This window comes from Dermacentor albipictus, chromosome 10 (genome assembly GCF_038994185.2).
Source record: "Dermacentor albipictus isolate Rhodes 1998 colony chromosome 10, USDA_Dalb.pri_finalv2, whole genome shotgun sequence".
NCBI lineage: Eukaryota > Metazoa > Arthropoda > Arachnida > Ixodida > Ixodidae > Dermacentor > Dermacentor albipictus.
In genome coordinates this window covers 43,261,815-43,281,899 of record NC_091830.1, presented here as the reverse complement: position 1 = coordinate 43,281,899, position 20,085 = coordinate 43,261,815, and the positions used below count along the sequence as shown (strand labels likewise).

At 43.6% G+C, this 20,085-nt stretch overlaps 1 long non-coding RNA gene across 2 annotated transcripts; it reads right to left on the bottom strand.

Moving 5' to 3' along the window:
• Nucleotides 1–1,129: 1,129 nt before the first annotated feature.
• On the bottom strand, nt 1,130–19,807 carry LOC135914848 (uncharacterized). 2 transcript variants are annotated; one of them, XR_010568440.2, is made up of 6 exons: nt 19,511–19,807; nt 18,875–18,901; nt 8,574–8,600; nt 4,550–4,576; nt 2,461–2,487; nt 1,130–1,263 (listed from the first exon to the last, which is right to left on the bottom strand). It is a non-coding gene; the product is annotated as an uncharacterized lncRNA (long non-coding RNA). The 2 variants fall into 2 exon arrangements; XR_011508923.1 differs by having other exon boundaries at nt 1,130–1,260.
• Between the last annotated feature and the right edge of the window lie 278 nt (nt 19,808–20,085).

The window sequence follows — 20,085 nt, the reverse complement described above, 5'->3', positions numbered from 1 at the left end:
CACACACACACACACACACACACACACACACACACACACACACACACACACACACACGAAGACACGTGGCATTGAAACATGCCTGGACGCGCTTGGCAGGAAGCGTTGCTGCAGCGCTGAACGGGCCAAAATGTCCGCCACTTTGAACGAAGCCCCGGAGTCCGTTGCAACCACGCCGGCTATACCGCGCGTCGTAGGGGCAACGTAACAGCGGCATCGGAGTTAGGCCCGACCTAAAGCTGCCACGAAGTGCTTCAGACGATTATCCTAGCCCGTTGACTTCGCACCATTAAAAAATATGAAGAAAAGGAAAAACATACCGAGGCAGCCTTTCGGGATGCTTCTGGAAAACCTGCAATCAATTACCGCAGCGTTTGCTTCGTCGCGTCTAACGGTTGTTTGAATGGCAAGTGATTTCTAGCCGACCATCGGCCACTCGTTATCAAAAACACTGATAACTCCTGGTGGGACATGTCTTGAGGTGAAGTTGAATGCGCAGGGGCAGCTATTATTCTTCCATTTTTCTTGCAGTGACGTCATAAAACCTCACCGCGGGAAGTTTGAAAAGTTTAACGTCACTACGCCACGTGGTCACACTCCCGCAAACTAAACCTTGGTGTCCACTAAGCTGCATACGTTGAAAAAGTGTGGTCGTTGGCAGCACCGGTCCTCGCAGATCAACGGACTTGATCTAGGCCAAAAGCAGGCGATATCTTAGCAAACCCCTGGTTTAAGACCGTATATATATCAATGTTCAGGACACCGACCATTCGCTTCCTCCACCTTTCTCAGCTGACGTCACATGCGTTCGCTACAGCTGTGTACAGATCTCCGCTGCGAAAGGGGTGTTCGCATATGTCGCACGCCACCATCACCTGCTCTAGTGCATGACGTCACCACGCGCAATGCTGATCTGGATAATGCTATAGTGAGGAGGGGCCACTCGCAGCTGGAACGCCCGCCTCATAGGCTCCTCGGATAGTGCTTGAAACCACCTGCGCGCGCCAACCAATCAGGTGTGTTGTTGTGCATTGACCGTAACTGTAGCCAAATGAAGAATAAAAACTTGAGCCAAACTTTCAAAGTGTCAAATGCATCGAGATAACACTTGCACATAGAATATTATCAGTAGCGTTTGCAGTAAATGCAGCGACACCTTTATTCTTGCACGTTTGTTGCAGACTGCGGCACAAATCTTCAAAATATTGTGTGTCACATGGTGCTGCTGCCTCTAGGCTGTTCATTTTCTTGATTTCTAGCCTGCTGCAAGATTAAAAAAGAAGACAGTACATTTCAACTGAAATATTATCAGTTTTCAAGGTGTCCCAGCTAACTTTGGCCAAAGTTAAAAGATATGTGAATTCCAAGTAGCCCGTTAAAACAAAAGTGATGCTATTTGCCGTCGCTTGGAGATACTCAAACTGTCCTTTCATTCCGTAGAATTACATAATTAGTCCTAATTTTTTATTCCACGCAAATAATATTAGTAGATGAAAAGTGTCAATGAAAAAACTGTAGCGCGACATGAATAACTCCCCATAGAGCTTTATGTTGGTGAATACGTGCTGCATAAATGTGTTTTTGCGAGCATGAAACAAGCCCGCGAACACACGCAATGTGGCTCGAGCATCCAGTCGCACGGTAATTTTTCGTGCATTTTCGGGCTTCTTTCACGCTCGGAAAAATCACTTTTATGCAGCAAGTACTGGGCAAACAGAAAGATGTTTCGGAAGTATTTCATGTCTCTCTGCAATTTTCTCATTTACACTTTTTATCTAATTATAATCTTTGAGAAGTTCATTAATTATTAATGAATAAATTTCTGATCAGATGTAATTTAAAAAATAATTTGAGTATCTCAAAGCCCCAGCTAACAACATTACTTTGGTTCTAACCAGATGCGTGGCATTCACTTATTTTTATACTTTGGCTAAAGTAAGCTCGGACACCTTGAATATGTCTTTATCGCGTAAGTGCAACATGATCGCTTTAAAAGAGGAAACACTGCGGCTAAAGAAAAATGAAGCACAGATTTTGTTTTTCTTTTTTTGAAACCGTGTTTTAAATAAGGAGTGGTAGAAGAATATCTTTATCGATGAAAAAATACTTGAAACTCTACATTTAATTTTGTCGCCAACAAATATCTAGGAAATAGCTGAATATATATCTTATAAACACGGGCGTATGGGTATAACTTGTGAGTTTTTATTATTCGTATAGGATAGAAAAACGAATTTGGATTTTCCAATACGGGATAATCTTGCAAGACGGACTGTCAGCGTGAATACGTTTAAACGTTATTACCATGTGATACGTGTTTGGAACTGAAACGAGCAACTTCTCCATCAAAGGAAAACATCTCGCAGAAAGTAATTAAGATTGACGCTTCTAAAGAGCATGATGCAAATTGGTAATCCTAATATATGGTTTGAGCTCAATGCGAGTTTTCTAAATACGTACCTTAACGTGGAATGAGCCGTCCTGGTTCTAGAAGTAGCGAACATATCATACATTTTAGGCTATGACAATATTGGCTTGCTTGTTTCTGACATTTTATGTAATATGGTTGTAACCTGTTGTGTTTCAGAAGTAAATTCTCACCTACCAAGCTTAGCTTTGGCCATCCTGGGGGCCTATAACGTAAAACTATTCCATTATGTTTCTATTCCAATCTCCTGACGTCAAATTTGCGCAACCACTGACGCAAACACCGGGCGGTTACCCGCAGGGTTGTCGGAACAGACCAATCAAACGCTCTCCTCGTTCATAGGAGGTCACTTTTGTTTGCTTGAAAAAAGAATAACATTGCCTGAACCGAGCGGCTTGTCGTATCTAATTGGCTGACAAGAGGCGACGAGAACGCTCAAGTGGAGAGGAATTCACTGGGGCAGAGTCAGTGCACAGAAAATCGATAGCCGGATGAAGAGGGTGGTGCCGGTGCGTGCGATTGGCCGGCTTTCCCTTACTTAGCTTGTGGTGGCTGGTCGAAAATCACGGCGGCATGCAACGGAAGCTCAAGAATGAGGCTATAACTGACCCTCAGGAAAGAAGAGTTGGCAGAATGAGGCGGTAAACGTTCCGAAAGTGCTCGAAAACGTTAGACGGCCACGCAAGAAGTTTTATAACACGCAAATACACCCATGCTCTCCGGCAGGTGCGAGCAGCCAGCGTCTCCGTGATCGGCGGCAGCCATCTTTTATTCCTTTCGGAACGGGGCAGCCTGCGACTATTCCGAAGAAAATTCAGTTTTTTTCGGCATATTAATGCATCTTTATCGCGTACACATCACTTTGACGCGGTGAGTTTTTGCGGTTTTGTGACGTCGCGTGACAACAGGTGAAGTGAGTGTAGCCCGAAAACTTTTTACCAATAGCCGAGGGCTAATGGCGAAAAGGCGTCGAATCAGAAATAACTGTTTTTCCTTTTTCTGTCAAATCATCCATAATCAGTGGGTATACATCATACCAGATGGGGAGGTATCGCGGTTTTCGTGACGTCGCGTGATAGACAGGTGAAGTGGGCGTGGTCGAAAAAAGTTTTTGACCATTCATGGAGGTCTGATAACGGAATTGGAATAGAGAAGTTTGGAATAGTTTTACGTTATAGCGCCCTTGGTGCCTAAATACACTACACCAGTGATGACATTTTCAGGCAGCTCATGGCGCAAGTTAGGAATTCCGAAGCGGCTTTCGTGTTAAAAAGGTACTACAAAATAGATGGTTTGTTTTTGTTTCGCAATGTCTTAGGTAGTCTACCTTAATTAGAGCGCGATTTCGACTGCCAGGGCAACCATTCATCATTTACCTGGTCAGCGGCCTGTATATAAAAGCACAGCACCATTTTTTAAAGAAATAAAAACAAACATTTTCTTTTTTTAGTATTCCATTTTGCTCAGAAAGGTCTGCCAAAGCAACAGCTCTGCAGCTATTTTTTTCAAAGCAGCATGAGGCCACTGATCTATTAGTCGTCAAAATCAGAAAATACGGGACACAGCAAGCGCAGCAGTTCGCGCCGCCTAATTTTTTCTATCATGCTTAGTGCTTTCTTCGCGAAGCTAATTTTTAAGTTTAATTTTTATTAAACACTACCGTTGTATGTGCGTAAATTACATTGGATATTCGAATAATTTATACAGAGTTAAATAAAAATGGACCCAGGTGTACCTAATATAGTACGCTGGGTCTATGTTGTTTTGCTAGAAGGGTATGCTTGTCTTTAAAGCTGATATGATCCTTTTCTCTTTAAATATTTTGTAATAGTATAGAACCGGGCCATTAGAAAAGTGTCACCAACATTGGCATTTTCGTTACCCATTTCGTACACCACTTCGTTTAGTGGGACGTAGAGGGCTTATAACATTTCAGCAAGCTTGTGCGCGATTTGAATTCGGTATTATCAACCACGCCCACAAGCTTGGTATTTCATTAATCTAAGACATCAAGTGAAGTTTCTTTAATAACGGGTTAGTGATTTAAAGCAGTGGGTATGTAATAGACGCAAAATGTAAAATTTGTTTGGACATATAAGTGAACAATCTCAAAATTTATACCTATTTTTTTCAGGATTTCCGGTGGCACTGAAAAAAACAAGAACTGAATGATTCCCTCGTTATGAAATAACATTGTCAATATGTTCACTGATACGTCTAGAAGCAAAGCATTCGCTGTGATGTGTATCAGCCTAAACGTGCAAGATTAGCATAGTAGTAATATGAAATAGTTGTAAGTTGACGAAATAAGTTGAAGGAAGCCCATGTGCAGAGAAATGTAAATAAATTCATGTCCATTGCGCCATGCATTACCGGCTAGCATTCTCAGTTTCTTTCTAAACGTTTGGCACATTTGTTTAGTTATTCTTTACATATGGTTATAATCCGTTACCATAAGATACCAAATGAAATTTCACTGTATTTTGAGGTGTATGGTCTTGCGTGTTGACATTGCGCTTGTACTTTCTGTAATTGTGTGGTTAATTATTTTCTTTTTGTGGTAATACTTTCACGACGGTTGATATTTCTGTTTACTACGTTAACAGAAGGGGTGAAGCAAGGACACAGCCCCATAGAACGATGTAAATATAGCTGTCATTTCCGGTTGAGTGCTTTGATAAATAACCATAGAGCGGAACAAAAAGTCCTACTTTGGGCCGAGAGGGGAAGCATTGATTGCGATAGCAAATTAGGAGATGCCCATACGAAGCTGGGATAGTAGATTTAACGGCCGGAGGAATTTGTAAACGTTCGCTTACTAAGTAAATTACCAAGCATGGTGTCACCCACACACACAGCAACAGCAGCAGCGTGCGCATCGGTCTTCATGCATCTCTCGCTTTAACGCGACAGAAGCGTCAAAAGCACAGCCTACACGAAGGTACGGGCACTACGCGCGCTCCCCAAACATGGGCGATCGCTCTGACGATGAGGCCCGCGCTGGCGCAGACTTTGGCCACGTCACAGAGCGATTTCAAAATGCGGTTCCCACACGGCCGAACTGTAAACAGCAGCTGCCGGGGAAGAACCCCTCCCTCGCCACAGCCTCGTGCCTCACCAGCTATAGAAGAGGGCGCGCTTCCTCCTCGCCTTCCTAGCTCGCGCCCCTGAGATTGAGAGATTGAGACGCTTTGGCGGGCTCATCCTCGCCCGCATTCACTCGAAGATACAGCATAGGGCACGCGGTGACAATTATATCCCCCTTGGACTTCATACGGAACCCACGGCGACTGCGACGACGACGGTACACATGCGTCTAGAATGTCTGTATAATTGCTACCGCAACAAATGCTGTATTTTCCCTGATATGCAGTTTGAGCAATAGAGCGAATAGTCAACGAGAAGGATGAGTTTGTACATCCAACCACGCCATCCGGTGGTACTACATATCGCTGAATCTATTCACTCCTTACACTACTCTATTCCGCACCATGAAGGATAAAATGTGAGACCAGCACGGTGGCATCTTCTTGCTCCTGCTACACATTCCGCTTCGGCTTTTCCAAGCTGATGAAGAGCAAAATAGACACGCAGCCGAGTAAAGCACACCCTGATTTGGTAAGATTTTAAATAATGTTTAGACGTAGCTGTCTTCATGGCGTCTGGGTGAAAATTGTCTTGCAGCTGCACGCAGAACTTTTCCTTCGCATTCTACTCATTAGCTTTCAGTTAGGCTATTTGATTCAAACGGAGTTATGCGAAAAAAAAATCGGCGCAGGATGTTCATTCTTTCTTTTTTTTTTGGTTGATGCCGAAAACTTCGTACGCGTTTATGACGAAAACCTTCGAAATAGTAATATTGAGAATATTAGGCCAATTGTAGAGGCGTCTATAGACCGGCTTTCTCTTGGAAATCAGTAGAGACAGAATATAACTGTAAAATTAAATCATTCATTCTTTAACGCTGTCTATGTCAGACACAGAGCAACAATAGAGGACGACACAAGTTTAATAAATTCGAACATGTGCTGCCCACGCCGTCCAAAGAGTCTTGAACTCGACCGACAAGCGTATACTGATCGCACGCAAGAAGTGTTGGAAGTGCAGACGAGGCATTTTGTTGGACTAAGGATCCAAAAAGGTCGATATGCGTAACGTTAGGTAGCTATGGTGTTGGGCTGCTGAGCTAGAGGTCCCAGGATCAAATCCCGGCTAGGGCTGCCGCATTTCGATGGGGGCGAATTGCGAAAACAACAATGTACTTAGAGTTAGGTGCACGTTAAAGGAGTACTGACACAAAAAAAAATCCATGTGGTTTTTTCTGCTTTAATAAGTAGTTAATGACCCAGTAATCACGGCAAGAGACCTCATTTACTTCAGAGCGCGACAGGTAATTATCTGCAGTCTTTTTTGTAGCGACCAGTCTAAGTTTCGATTTCAGAGAGCAACGAAACGGTCCACCGGGAGTGTAAACAAAGTGGTCACGTGTTCGCAAAAAGCCATGACGTATGCTCTGCCGCGCAGCCAGCGTGCGGCGCGCCGGCACGCGAGCTTCGTGTTGCTAGTCATCTGCTACGCCTGCACGTGGTTTGCCATGTCCTCGCCATCATCGTCGTCGTCGTCCTCGTTTTCGTCGTCCAGCTGCGACGATTTCCTGCATGTGGGAGTCGCCGCCGTATTAGACGTGGCCAATCACTTTCCATTTGACCCACTGGAGAGCAGTGACTCGGATATTGCGGCCGGCGACGGCAAGCACGTGTAAAGCAGGAGACACACGGTACGATTCGGCGTCCGATCCGACGTGCGGCGCCGCATGCTCCGGCATGCGGCATACGATGATTCGGGACACACGGTGCGTGCATCCGAAAGATTGAGCGGCGCGTAAGCTCCGCCCAGATCCAGCCCTCCAGCTTGACTTCAGAGCCACGTCGAGAAACGCAATATAAACAACTCTGCACAACACTGCGTCGCTTTACGCGAGCACTGCCAATAACGTTATGCCCCTGCGAGTGACAGAACACTTCACGACGGCGCGTCGTCCACTGACGACTCCGCTAACAGCCAGTGATAGGGCCGGTAGGCCTAGCTAGGCAGACGCCGCGGCCGACGGCGCTTACGATCCAACCCGAGCTCGTCGAAGAGCGCTTATGTTTGCCAAAACAATTAACACTATACACTTAGGTCGCCCGTAATTAAATACAATTGGTTTACTCGACGCAATCGTTGCGAAGGGCAAACGTGCAAACAAAGCGAGCAGCCTCGCTCAGACGGTCGCTGTGTGCTGTCTGCCCGCGAAATGCCCTCGCGTCGCGTCTCCTGATCTCGCCAGAAGCTTAGTCCTAGTGTACTAGGCGTTGCTTTGAATAACAGGCACACGTCGAGATAATTTTACTGACCTGGTAACTATTTCGTGTAGGAAGCAAACTGCAGCAGGCAAGGAAAAAAAAAGACTGCGAGAAACCGGCCAGCCAGCGCCGCCTCCGTGGAGGGAACGTCACATGCCAGCCGCGCTGTCATTGGCTGCGGCCAGACGACGGTGCGGTTGTCGGACGCGTCGGACGATGAAAATCTGCCCGGTTTGTCGCACGCCGGACGTCCGATCCGGCGCTTCGGCACGGCAAAACACCTCGATTGCGGCTGCCGTTCCGGCGCGTCGGACGCCGGATCGGACGCCGGATCGGACCGTGTGCCTCCCGCTGTAAAGCCGTATGGCAGCCAACGAAAATTCGTGACGTAGCCACATGACGTAGCGTTTTCTTGGCTATTTACAGATCCGGGTGATGTCAATGTCGCGAGGTGCTCTGTTTTACGGTTGGCTGCGCGCACGTGCTTTAAAATTGATTTTAAATATGTTCTAAGCAATATTCGCCGCTGATATTTTACACACGATGTGTGTGTTACCCACTAAATCGATCTCACAAGTTATCTCGACTTCAAATTTTTGTGTCAGTACTCCTTTAAAGAACCCCAAATGGTGGAAATTTTAGGAGTCCATCCCTACGGCGTGCCTCATAATTAGGAAGTGGTTTTGGCACGTAAAATCCCATATTAAAAAAAAGAGAAAACGTTAGTAGTTCGTGAGTTCACTGCCATTAAGAAATAAAAAAAATGACGCTTGGAAGATAATGGAAATTTTGAAACTTACGTCTCAGATAAGGGCCCTTGTTGACAACTGCAAATATCAGACAAAACAATTTGGTCATTTTGCTCGGGAAAATATGTCGCTTACCTTATCTTTAGTTTTTTCATACGGAAACGCTGTACAAACAAACTCGATGAATTAGGTTTTAGAGGCCATTATAATCAATAAACAAATATAGAATTTTAAAAAGACGGCAGCTCACACATACACAGAGTTTTGCTGTACAAACTGTGGCCGAAGAAAAAAAGTGTCGCTGCAGCGAACATGCGTCAACGTGGCCTGCTTCTTCTCAGTAGCCAATACCTTCTACATATCAGCGTATGTATGCACAGCTCGATCTCCCCAGCCTTCATAGGGAAAACAGCATAAAATAAACTGGAGTGCCGGTGACTCTTACGGTGCCGGTTAGCTCGTGAATAGGGTGTTGGTGTACGCAGATTTGAGATTTCTGTAAATAATTTGTAGTGCAATACACATAGTCGAACAAACATTTTGTTTTTGTTTACCCTGTTTAATTGCCTAATGACTTCTCAAAGCTAAAACAAATAACTACTGTATATTTTTGTTAGGTGATCACATTGCCACGCTGAAAGACATACTACTCCAGTGGAAAGCAGCTCGAAAAGATGGATTCACGGCTACAAACAGAGGTGAAAGAAAGGCAGCGCTACCCTCTCAACTGTCTTTCTTTTTAGGCGCAATGCTCGCTTCATATCTAGCCCGCACACACTCTCGATACCAGGGCGCCGGAAAGAGCAAATGTCAAGCCATCTTGTTTGAGACAAACCGTTGGAGTTTATGTGACCACAGCGTTTCAATGTTTAGATATTCATACACGAGGCAAATTTACAATGTGGTGTGGAATGCGGGAAAAAAGCTGGGATGTAAACGCAGCTTGACTGGCCCTACATCCCAGCAATACAAGACAGAAAAGTGACCGCATTCATGGTCATGAAAACAAGCAAACAGGCACATAAATACATAATGAATTTGGCACAATTTGGAATATAGTTATAAAAAAACGAAAATGAAGAAAGATCACATTGCCACGCTGAAAGACATAATATTCCAGGGCAAAGCAGCTCGAAAAGATGGATTCACAGCTACAAACAGAGGTGAAAGAAAGGCATTGCTACCCTCACAACTGTCTTTCTTTTTAGGCGCAATGCTCGCTACATATCTAGCCCGCACACACTCTCGACACCAGGGCACCGGAAAGAGCAAATGACAAGCCATCTTGTTTGAGATGAGCCGTTGGAGTAGGAGTTTATTTGACCACAGCGTTTCAATGTTTACATATTCATACACGAGGCAAATTTACAACGTGTGGTGTGGAATGCGGGAAAAAAGCCCCGATATAAACGCAGCTTGACTGGCCCCACATCCAAGCAATACAAGACAGAAAAGTGGCCACATTCATAGTGATGAAAACAAGGAAACAGGCACATAAATACATAGTGAATTTGGCAAAATATGGAATATATTTATACAAAAACGAAAATGCAGAAGTATTTCCACTCCTAGAGCAGAAAAAATTACAATATCGTGAAAAGAAATGCAGCAAGCACCAAGAAAACAACAAGAAATACATCATGTCAGTAAAAACAGATTGGACAAATCCTGTAGCGAAAGAATGCGCAGTCACTCTAATGAAAATTGAATTTATTTAGTATGTGGGGGAGTGAATGTTTTAGCATTTGGAAACCATAGTTTGTTCGGCATCGAGGAACCTCCAAATAATCGCTCTGTCTAGTAGGTCGAGACGAGGTGCTGCGCTTCAAGCATGCTATGGAGGTAAGATTATTATTTTCATTGTTAAATTGAGTTTTCAATGACACTAATAAACAATATACATGTTATAACATGTTCATACATGTTATCAAAGCTTAACACTTTGAGTGTATTGACTAATGACGATATGTGTGCCTTACATTCGGCATTTGCTATACAACGTAATGCATTTTTTTAAGCGCGGGTAATTTTTGCTTAGATTGCACGATGCCAGTGCCCGAAATCAAAAGACCATAGCGTAAGTGTGAACGCAAAAGCCGATTATAGATATTTAACGTCTGAGTAGTCGGCAGAATTGAATGACATCACCTAAGCATGCCTAGTGCCTTACTTAGCTTTTTCCTTACCATTTCATTATGGGAATCCCATAACATATGCTCGTGAAAAATATTTCCCAATGCTTGAGCTGTCGACGAAAATCAATCGCGGCATTGTTCAGGTATAGTTTTGAAGTTGCTGTGTACGTTGTTCTCTTCGATCGAAACAAAACGGCTTTGGTTTTTAAGCAGTTGACGTACAAGGAGTTTATGGTCGACCATGCATGCAAGTCACCTAGTGTCGAGTTTGCTACTGAAATGAGTTCATTTACGTCCACACCCGCGAAAAACAAGGAAGTCTCATCCGCATATATGACATATTGAATTGTCTGGTTTATGTTAATAATGTCTTTGACATAAGTAATAAAAAGTAGTGGCCCCAGTATACTACCTTGAGGTACACCTTGAACAACGTTTTGCAAAGGTGATTGTTCTCTGTTTATGCTTACACACTATAACCTATTGCTCCAATAACTGTTACATAAATTCAGTGCAGTGCCTCGAATGCCGTAATAACGTATTTTTTGTAAAAGGGTATTGCGATTTATCGGGTCAAAGGCTTTAGAGAAGTCAACGAATTTGCCAAGTGTAAGTTTCCGGTCCTCTTAGTGCCTAATTTCCATTTGTCGCAGCAATGCTACCTCTCTCGACAGCCCTGACCTAAAACCGTGCTGAGCCAGCGCAATTACCGAGTGTTTTGTAAAGAAATTTGATAATCTTATAAATATTAATTTTTCTGTGGGCTTTAAGAACAATGGTAGAATGGATATGGGCCTATAGTTTTTCCAATCATTTCTGTCTCTACCCTAAACTGTACTTTTGCATGCTTCATACATTGAGGGATAATATCTGTGCCTAAAATGAGGTTATAAATGTATGGTAAAGGACGACTAGGATATATATATATATATATATATATATATATATATATATATATATATATATATATATATATATATATAACAAAACTGATTGGAGCATTCTTCAAACCATCAATATCTTCCGATTTACATTTCTTTAGTTTTTTGAAAACAAACATAACCTCATAATCTGTTGGGGAAAGATAAACCGATGAAGCTACTTATGCGGAGATGTAATGTAGTGCAGTAGTGTCACTGACGCTCTCTACCAATGAAGTAAGGTGATTATTAAATTTCTCAGCCCCCCGCAGGGGCGTCTGCGTCAGCAGGCGTTTGGTGTATTGCGACACCACGTACCCGAGCACAAGAGGGTTGGACCCTCCCGCGTGTAGCCGTGCGCGGCTTAGCCGTGTCTGGGGAAAGGGCGATCCTGGAGGTTGAGCCGATGCCGGGTGTTTGGACCTTTAAGGCCCCCCGGTGGAGACAACACGCCTCTTTGGCCTCTGCTTCACATAGACGGCACCCCCGGACTGACCCACCCGGGAAAATCGGCAGTCGCCTTTTCCTGTCCCTCTCTCCACCTATAATCACTCTTCTGCAGATTTCCTTTTCTCCATTCCATTTCATATCTTTTTTTCACTCTAATTTCCTGGCGGCGAGGGTTAACCTTGTGTGGCTAATCAGCCTTGGTTACACCATGTACGGTTATAGTGGTGGCGTACAGCTGGGGTGCGCAAGTCTTGAGATACAAGCCTTGTGGCGTCCCCATGTTGGGCTCGGTGGTGGGCGGCTGGCGCTGCTGCCGAAGACAAATACTGTTTATGGCTACTCCTTGTATTTCCCTAACTGATCGTCCTCTAAAAAGCGGGAGCAACGAAGCAACCACACGATTTTTCTTCAAGAGCTACGACAACTTTGCAAAGTACCATGTGATCCACAGTGACGGCAATATAACAGCCAGAAAACTATCTCCCTTCTAAGTTTCGAAGTGCTCAAGAGACCCATTAGGCCCAGGATTGAAAGCTACAAGGATGGTTAGTGGCGACATCCTTCTGGAACTGAAAGACGAAGAGAACCTTAAAAAACTTTCAGACCTCAAATTCATTGGTAACATAGCAGTAACTGTCACGGCGCAACTTTCGATGAACAGTGTTCGTGGGGTAATTTCTGATGAAGACATGCTGAACCTTAGCAAGGAAGAATTGCCTGAAGGTTTCGCAGAACAAAACGTGACCAAAGTTGAAAGAATCATGATCCGGCGGAATGACACCGAAATTCCCACAAAACATGCAATCCTAACATTAGGCTCCACCACACTACCAGACTCAGTCAAAGCAGGCTATGTGAAAATCCGTGTGAGGCCTTATATCCCCAATCCTAGACGTTGTTTCAAATGCCAGAGGTTCGGGCATAGCTCTCAGAAATGCAGAGGAAAATTAACGTGTGCGAAATGCAGTTCTAACGATCATCCATCCGATAATTGTAATGCTGAATCACACTGCGCGAACTGTTAAGGGGATCATCCTGCATTCTCATGGTCATGCCCAATCTGTAAGAAACAGAAAGACATTACTTCCCTTAATATCAATGAAAACATCATATTCTCTGAAGCGCGAAAGCGACTTACATTTCCTCGCAACGAAAGTTTTCCCGCTGTGACAAGGTAGGGGGCCCTCTCACAACGGCCTAAAAAGCCCGCCCTGGTCACACGCAGTGAACCATGAGGGACTTCTTCGGCCTTCACAGAAGCAGCACCCAGTGCTGCCAAATCCAACAACACGGAGACCTTGCTCTCACAGGGCTGCATTACTGTGCAAAAACCGAGGCCCGAGACACGTCTCCCAGAGCCTTGTGACCCCACCTCCACCGCCTCTGAGAAGGAGATGGAGGTTGACGCAAGTACATTAGTGCCAGCGGCACCAAAAAAGCGCAGCTGGCTTGAGGGACGTAAAAAAGGAAAAATACCCTCGAATAATTCCACCAAAACCAAAATAACATTATCACTGTACACAGAACACTCCCAAAAACACCTTTGTCATAATTGGTGTTCAGATATTACAATGGAATGCCAGAGGGCTTTTGCATAACCTAGATGACGTCAAAGAATTGTGATCTACGTATAAGCCTTAAAGCGTATAGGCACTTAAAATCAAGTGACTCGAACTTTCTAACTCAGTTTGGAATTTTTCGTAGAGACCGTGATGATGGGCATGCTGCATCAGGTGACGTGGCAATAATAATATCAAAGACTGCTGCGTGCCAACATCTCTAACTTAACACGCCTTACGAAGCAGTAGCAGTACGAGCTCTTTTGCTTAATAGGCTTGTTACTGTATGCTCTTTGTACATTCCACCAGACAAGCGGCTCGACATTACTGAGTTTGAAAAACTAATAGACCAGCTTCCTGAGCCGTATATTGTGGTTGGTGATTTTAATGCTCATAGTGGACTCTGGGGGAACTCACGCTGTGAAGCAAGAGGCTGCATAATTGAAAAATTCCTTCTATCCTCTGCAGCATCCCTATTTAACAAAATGTTCCCGACTTATTATAGCACTACACATAACATTTTCTCCTCAATAAATCTGGCGGTTGGTTCTGCAACACTTCTGCCATTGTTTGAATAGAGAGCTCTCACAAACTCCTTTGGAAGCGACCATTTTCCAGTTCTCTTAGAGGCGATACATACGTATGATCCACCTGTTAATCCAAAAAAATGGAAGCTAAGTGCTACAAACGGGGCAGAATTCAAAGAGCTCGCTTGTATGTCCCTTGAAAACGCAAGGCAGCTTCACATTGAAGAAATAACCGCATATATAACTGAACACATTATTCATGCGGCGAAACAATCGATACCACAAACCTCTGGTAAAATAATGAATCCTAAGCCCTGCTGGAATGAAGAGTCCAAGCAAGCACGAAAAGAAGAAAACAAAGCGCGGCGTACGGTTTCCAAATATCCAACAGAAGAAAATCTTATAAATTTCAAACGTGCAAAAGCAAATGGAAGACGTATTCGTAGGGAAGCCAAGAGAGCTAGTTGGAGAAATTATATCGGCTCAATAAACACATACGAAGATAGCCAGAAAGTGTACAGTAGGGATCGAAGGCTGAAGGGGAATACCATACAACCCTTGCCCGTGGTAAATGACAGCGCTACTACATTAGAAGGGCAAGCAGATTCTTTGGGCGAACAGTTTTAGCACATATTGAATTGCGCGAATTACACAAAAGCGTTCCTAGCATACAAACAATTAGCTGAGTCTATACCCTTCTTAATCCGAAAATGCCATAGCGATGGGTACACTTGCCCATTCACGAGGCAAGAATTAAAAATAGCTTTGCGCAACTGCAAAAACTCTGCGCCAGGAATAGACAATATTAATTATGAGATACTCAACCACCTACCCGAGGAAACAGTTGAATGCCTCTTTTACCTGTTCAAGAAAATTTTCTGCAGTGGTCGATTGCCATCCTGTTGGAAGGAAGCTATAGTAGTACCAATATTAAAGCATGGTAAAGACCCCTCCTGTGTACAGAGCTACAGACCTATCGCTCAAACAAGCTGTGTATGTAAGGTGCTTGAAAAAATGACAAACCACCGATTAATGTACTTTTTGGAATACAATGGAATTCTGGATCCCCACCAAGCCAGTTTTAGACCAAGAAGGTCTACTAGAGAGTTATATGCGAGACGCATTTGTTCATAAAAAATACTGTCTATCAGTAATTTTTGATCTCCAAAAAGCTTATGACACTACCTGGAGGTACGGCATGTTGCAAGACCTCGCGTCGTATGGCGTGTCAGGCAACATGTTTAACATAATAAAAAGCTACCTTTCCGAACGAAAGTACAGAGTAAGGGTGGGAACTGCAGTGCCGAGAGTCTTTGTGCAAGAAAACGGGGTACCACAAGGAGGAGTGCTCCGCTGCACACTATTCTTAGTTAAAATGAACACACTACAAAAACACTCCCACCATTTATATTCTACTCAATCTATCTAGATAATATACAGATAAGTTTTAAATCATGCAATCTGCCCATATGCGAGAGGCAGATTCACCTGGGAGTGAACAGGCTTTCAAAATGGGCTGACAAGAATGGCTTTCGATTTAATGAAGAAAACACGACATGCGTGTTATTTTCACGGAAAAGAGACATACATCCTGAACCGAATATTACGATGAACGGGTATGTGCTTAGTGTAAAAAAGGAGCAGACATTTCTTGGCGTTATAGTGGATGATAAGCTCTCATTTGTGCAACATATAAAAAACATAAAAATGAAATGCTTAAAAACTATGAATATCCTCAAAATTCTTTCACGCCAGTCATGGGGAACTGACAAGAAATGCTTGCTCTCGCTGTATAACAGTTTGATTAGAACACGTATCGATTACGGGAACATTGTTTACCAATCAGCTTCACGTTCTATTTTAAAGATTCTGGATCCTGTACATAACCTTGGCATGTGACTAGCCCTAGGGGCATTCCGTACTAGCCCTGTTCCAAGTTTGCACGTAGAAGCTAATCAGTGGAACGTAGACCGACAACGTAAGTATTGTAGTTTTATGTACGCACTGAAGATTAGTGCCAAGCGAGAACACCCGTGTTACAAAATCTTGAAGAGCACAGAAACGCAAACCCTCTTTGCAAAGCAGCCATCATTAGCAAAGCCATTTCCATTGAAAGCACTGTCGCTATGTCAAGAAAACAACATATTGCAGTCGGACGTTCACCTGCATAACACTAACGAGTTAGTAACACCATGGGAATCAGTCACCATACATTGTAACTCCTCGTTCACAGAAACAAACAAAAAGCATACACCCCAAGAAGCTGTAAAACAACACTTCTTATCACTGCAGAGTAAGTACAAGTGTCCAGAATTTTACACTGATGCTTCAAAAACTTCTGAAACAACATCATGTGCTGCAATTGATCCAGATTTTGTTGCCCATTTAAGATTAAAGAAATACACAAGTACCTTCACTGCTGAAGCTCAAGCTATACTCCTCGCAGTTAAATAAATAAAACAAAACTGATCAACCAATCGATAATAAGCACAGATGCCTTAAGTGTGGTCCGGTCAATACACCTTAAAAAAGAAAGAAAGAATCCGGTGATAAACACTCATCAGCAGCTTAACTTTAGCCTACAAGAGAGGGCTACATATTATAATCTGCTGGGTACCTGGCCATACTAGTGTACCTGGTGATGAAGCGGCAGACGCAAATGCGGCCTAAGCAGGTCTAAGGCCCCAAATAGATGTAGATGAGGTACCATATACAGATATGAAACCTGTCGTTCGAGGAATACTGCGTCGCGCATGGTAAGAAGCTTGGGACACAGAAAATAATAACAAACTTCACATCATCCAACCCTACATTACCCAAACACCTGTACACCGGCATAGACAGGAGGAAGTAATGATGTCGAGACTGAGGATAGGACACACACATGCAACTCACTCATATTTGCTAACCGGTACTGATCCACCGGTCAGCATAAGATGTGGAAATCAACTCACAGTCATCCACGTTCTTATACAATGCCCTGGCATGGAAGCCACGCGAAAAAAAATACTTTCCTGAACGTTACCACACCAATTTACCTATGCACCCTGCATTTTTCCTATCGGCTGAGCCGATGTTTTCCCTCGACCGGCTGTTAAGTTATCTTAATGATGTGAACTTTTTGAAGAATATATCTTACCGCTTTTAAACTCATCTTCCCTACGCTACCTGAAATCTTACATGATCATCCTAAGTTCTCCCAAGAAATGCAAGCCTTATGTTTTTAATTCCTAGGCCTTTACAGCCACCGCAGTACATCACAGGCATTGCAACCCATTATACCCGCTGACATGTTTATAACTTTCTGCCGCGCTATTAAACATTGTTGCTGGCGCTCTTTGGCCGTTGTAGCCCTTGCGCCATAAAACACTAATTATTAATAATACATTTTTCAGCCAATGCTTTGCCCCTGTATGTTCGATCCCTTTCAGTTATATCTTCTACAGTAAAACTAACTTGATGTAATGTGCTAATTGATCTGTTATGAATAATATGAATTTGATAGAGCAGTTGCCACGCGGTTTTATCTCTACTGCTACTCAAAATTGTCACCTCAGAAAAATTTGGATCACAGCAGCAAGACCCGATATGCGCAGAAGGACGTGCGCTCATACCATTCTTTTTAATTAGGGCGCGATCCACCATGCTATAGTTCACACAAAGGTCGGTCTGTCCGGCTCAATATTTACCTCAAATAACGGCACCTGGTAGAACACTGCCAAGGAAGAGTGCACGCAGCGTTTTGCGTACATGACGTTACACGTTTGCGCGGCACATCCCCATGATTCGAGGGCATAAGCTAGATAGTTTGTTCGGGGTGGAAAGCACATCAGGTAACCACTACATTTTCGCCACCTTCCTGTGGTTGTGGTTCATCTTGTGGTAACATAGCACCTGCTGCGACTCTTTCCGACAATCCTGCTAGTATCTGTCGCTCACCATGACAATATGCTTCTGAAGGATGGTTTCCACCACAGGGGTGATAGCCGAACGACATGTGAATCTTTATTTTGGGCCTTTTCAAGCTACAATTTCGTGTCATTCCTCAAGTACAGACTTGACCTAGAAAAATTTATTGAGCAGTATCTTGACACACGTACCTATATTATGTTTCACCGGTGACAACTTTTCACCGGCTAACGAATGTTAAACGTTATCGCTCAGCGCGAGATGCGCCTGCAGGATATGGATCTGCTCCAGTGTTATCATTGATTCTGTCTGTTGTCTACGCTCTCGCCGAACACTAAATAATCTGATTCCATCTACGACGTGGATTGCGCAGTAGGTTCTGGAAGGCACTCGAGTACCAGTGATTATCCTACAACTTTCGAAGAGGAATGCATCACAGCTTACCAGCATGACCCACAGATCAGATTTTCCTTGAACGTTGACTTTGCTCGCCGCTATCGAAGTGCTCGTGGGTTACTTGTCTTTCGGTGCACAAGTTCGCCCAACAAAGAGTCCAACTTGTAAGACTGTTTTGACACTGCGTCATGCATCACCGTCACTAAACCGTGAGTACAACACCACACAAACCTCAACCACGCTCACATATCTGTTTGGCTACTATGCAGATTTTGGAGAAATTAGTGTTAGAAAAAATTTTTTAAACTACCATACTAGCCACGTAAATCTTTCCCATAACACAACACGTAGAAATGAATCTCAATGTTAAGAAAGGGCCAGTTTGGAAAAGTAGGTTATGCAGTAGAAATTAGGTATACCTTGTCCTTGTGTAAATGATATTCCTAAAACACTTACATTTAAGAGGAATCCTCCCTGGAGGTACTGAAAATGAAAGGGAAAAAATGCTCTTATTCGGTCATGAAGGAGAAGAAAAGCGGTCAACCGAGAGGCCCGAGATTTTTACAATTTCATGAGAAGCTAACAAGCAAAGAGATCAAGGAAAGCAAAGGGGGAAATATTAGTGCTTAGTAAATGAAATAAACAAACGGATAATACTGGAAATGAATGTGTATAAAAAAACAACTTGCCGCAGGTGGGGAACAACCCCCCACGTCTTTCGCATTACGCGTGCGATGCTCTACCAACGGAGCTACCACGGCACGGTTTGCCGATTCACTTTCTGAGGTATTTATGGTGCCTACTAGAACCACTGGAAATTTTTCGCATAGCCACCACTCACAAACCTTGGCGGTGGATGTGGAACATCCTTTCTTCCGCAGGTGTCACGAGTACGTGATCATTTGGATGAAGGCAACTGGTCAATTAACAAACACATGCTACCTGAAGGCATCAATATTCCCGGATTTCAGACCCATCGTTACGTAATGAACGAGAAAAAGGGGGAGTCAACCGAGGGGCCCACTTTTTCGGGCTTCTTAGCTAACCTTTTTCTCCACAATACAAATGATAGAGTAGGGAAGTTCTACATACCTTCAGCAGCATCACTTCCTGAGATGCAGGACACCGAGAGAAGCAACAAACAAAGCATTGATATTTGAACGATGATCGCCATGGCTGCAGTGACATTCACGTGTTGCCGCACCTTTATATATGCTGTGCTATATCTGTGCATACATAGAGGTTTTCAGATCAGATGGCGGAGAAGATATTTGTTTGAGGCTTGAAATGCTCCTCAAATTCTAGTTAAATGAGTGGCTATGGCTTCACCACGAAATTGGCGACAATAGTGGGATGCCTGTATATTTCCGTCTCACGCCATAAGCCTGCAACAATAAAAAATTCTCATTGTTCTCTACGCTGCAAAAAAAAAAAAAAATGAACCGCAAAATTGTAAGTCAGGTGATGGAGCCGGTTAATACATCAGCGACCTATTATTAAATGTACATTCAGATGAGTGCTCTCGAAAACACCATTGTGCTCCTTCTGGCTCTAAAAAACGAATTCAAATTTTAGTATTGTGTGTGCGGTAATAGCAGAACATCTGGTCCTTCCAGCATGAGGGTGATGTTGTTATTTCATTTCCTTTGCAATCCTCCGGAAGTTGT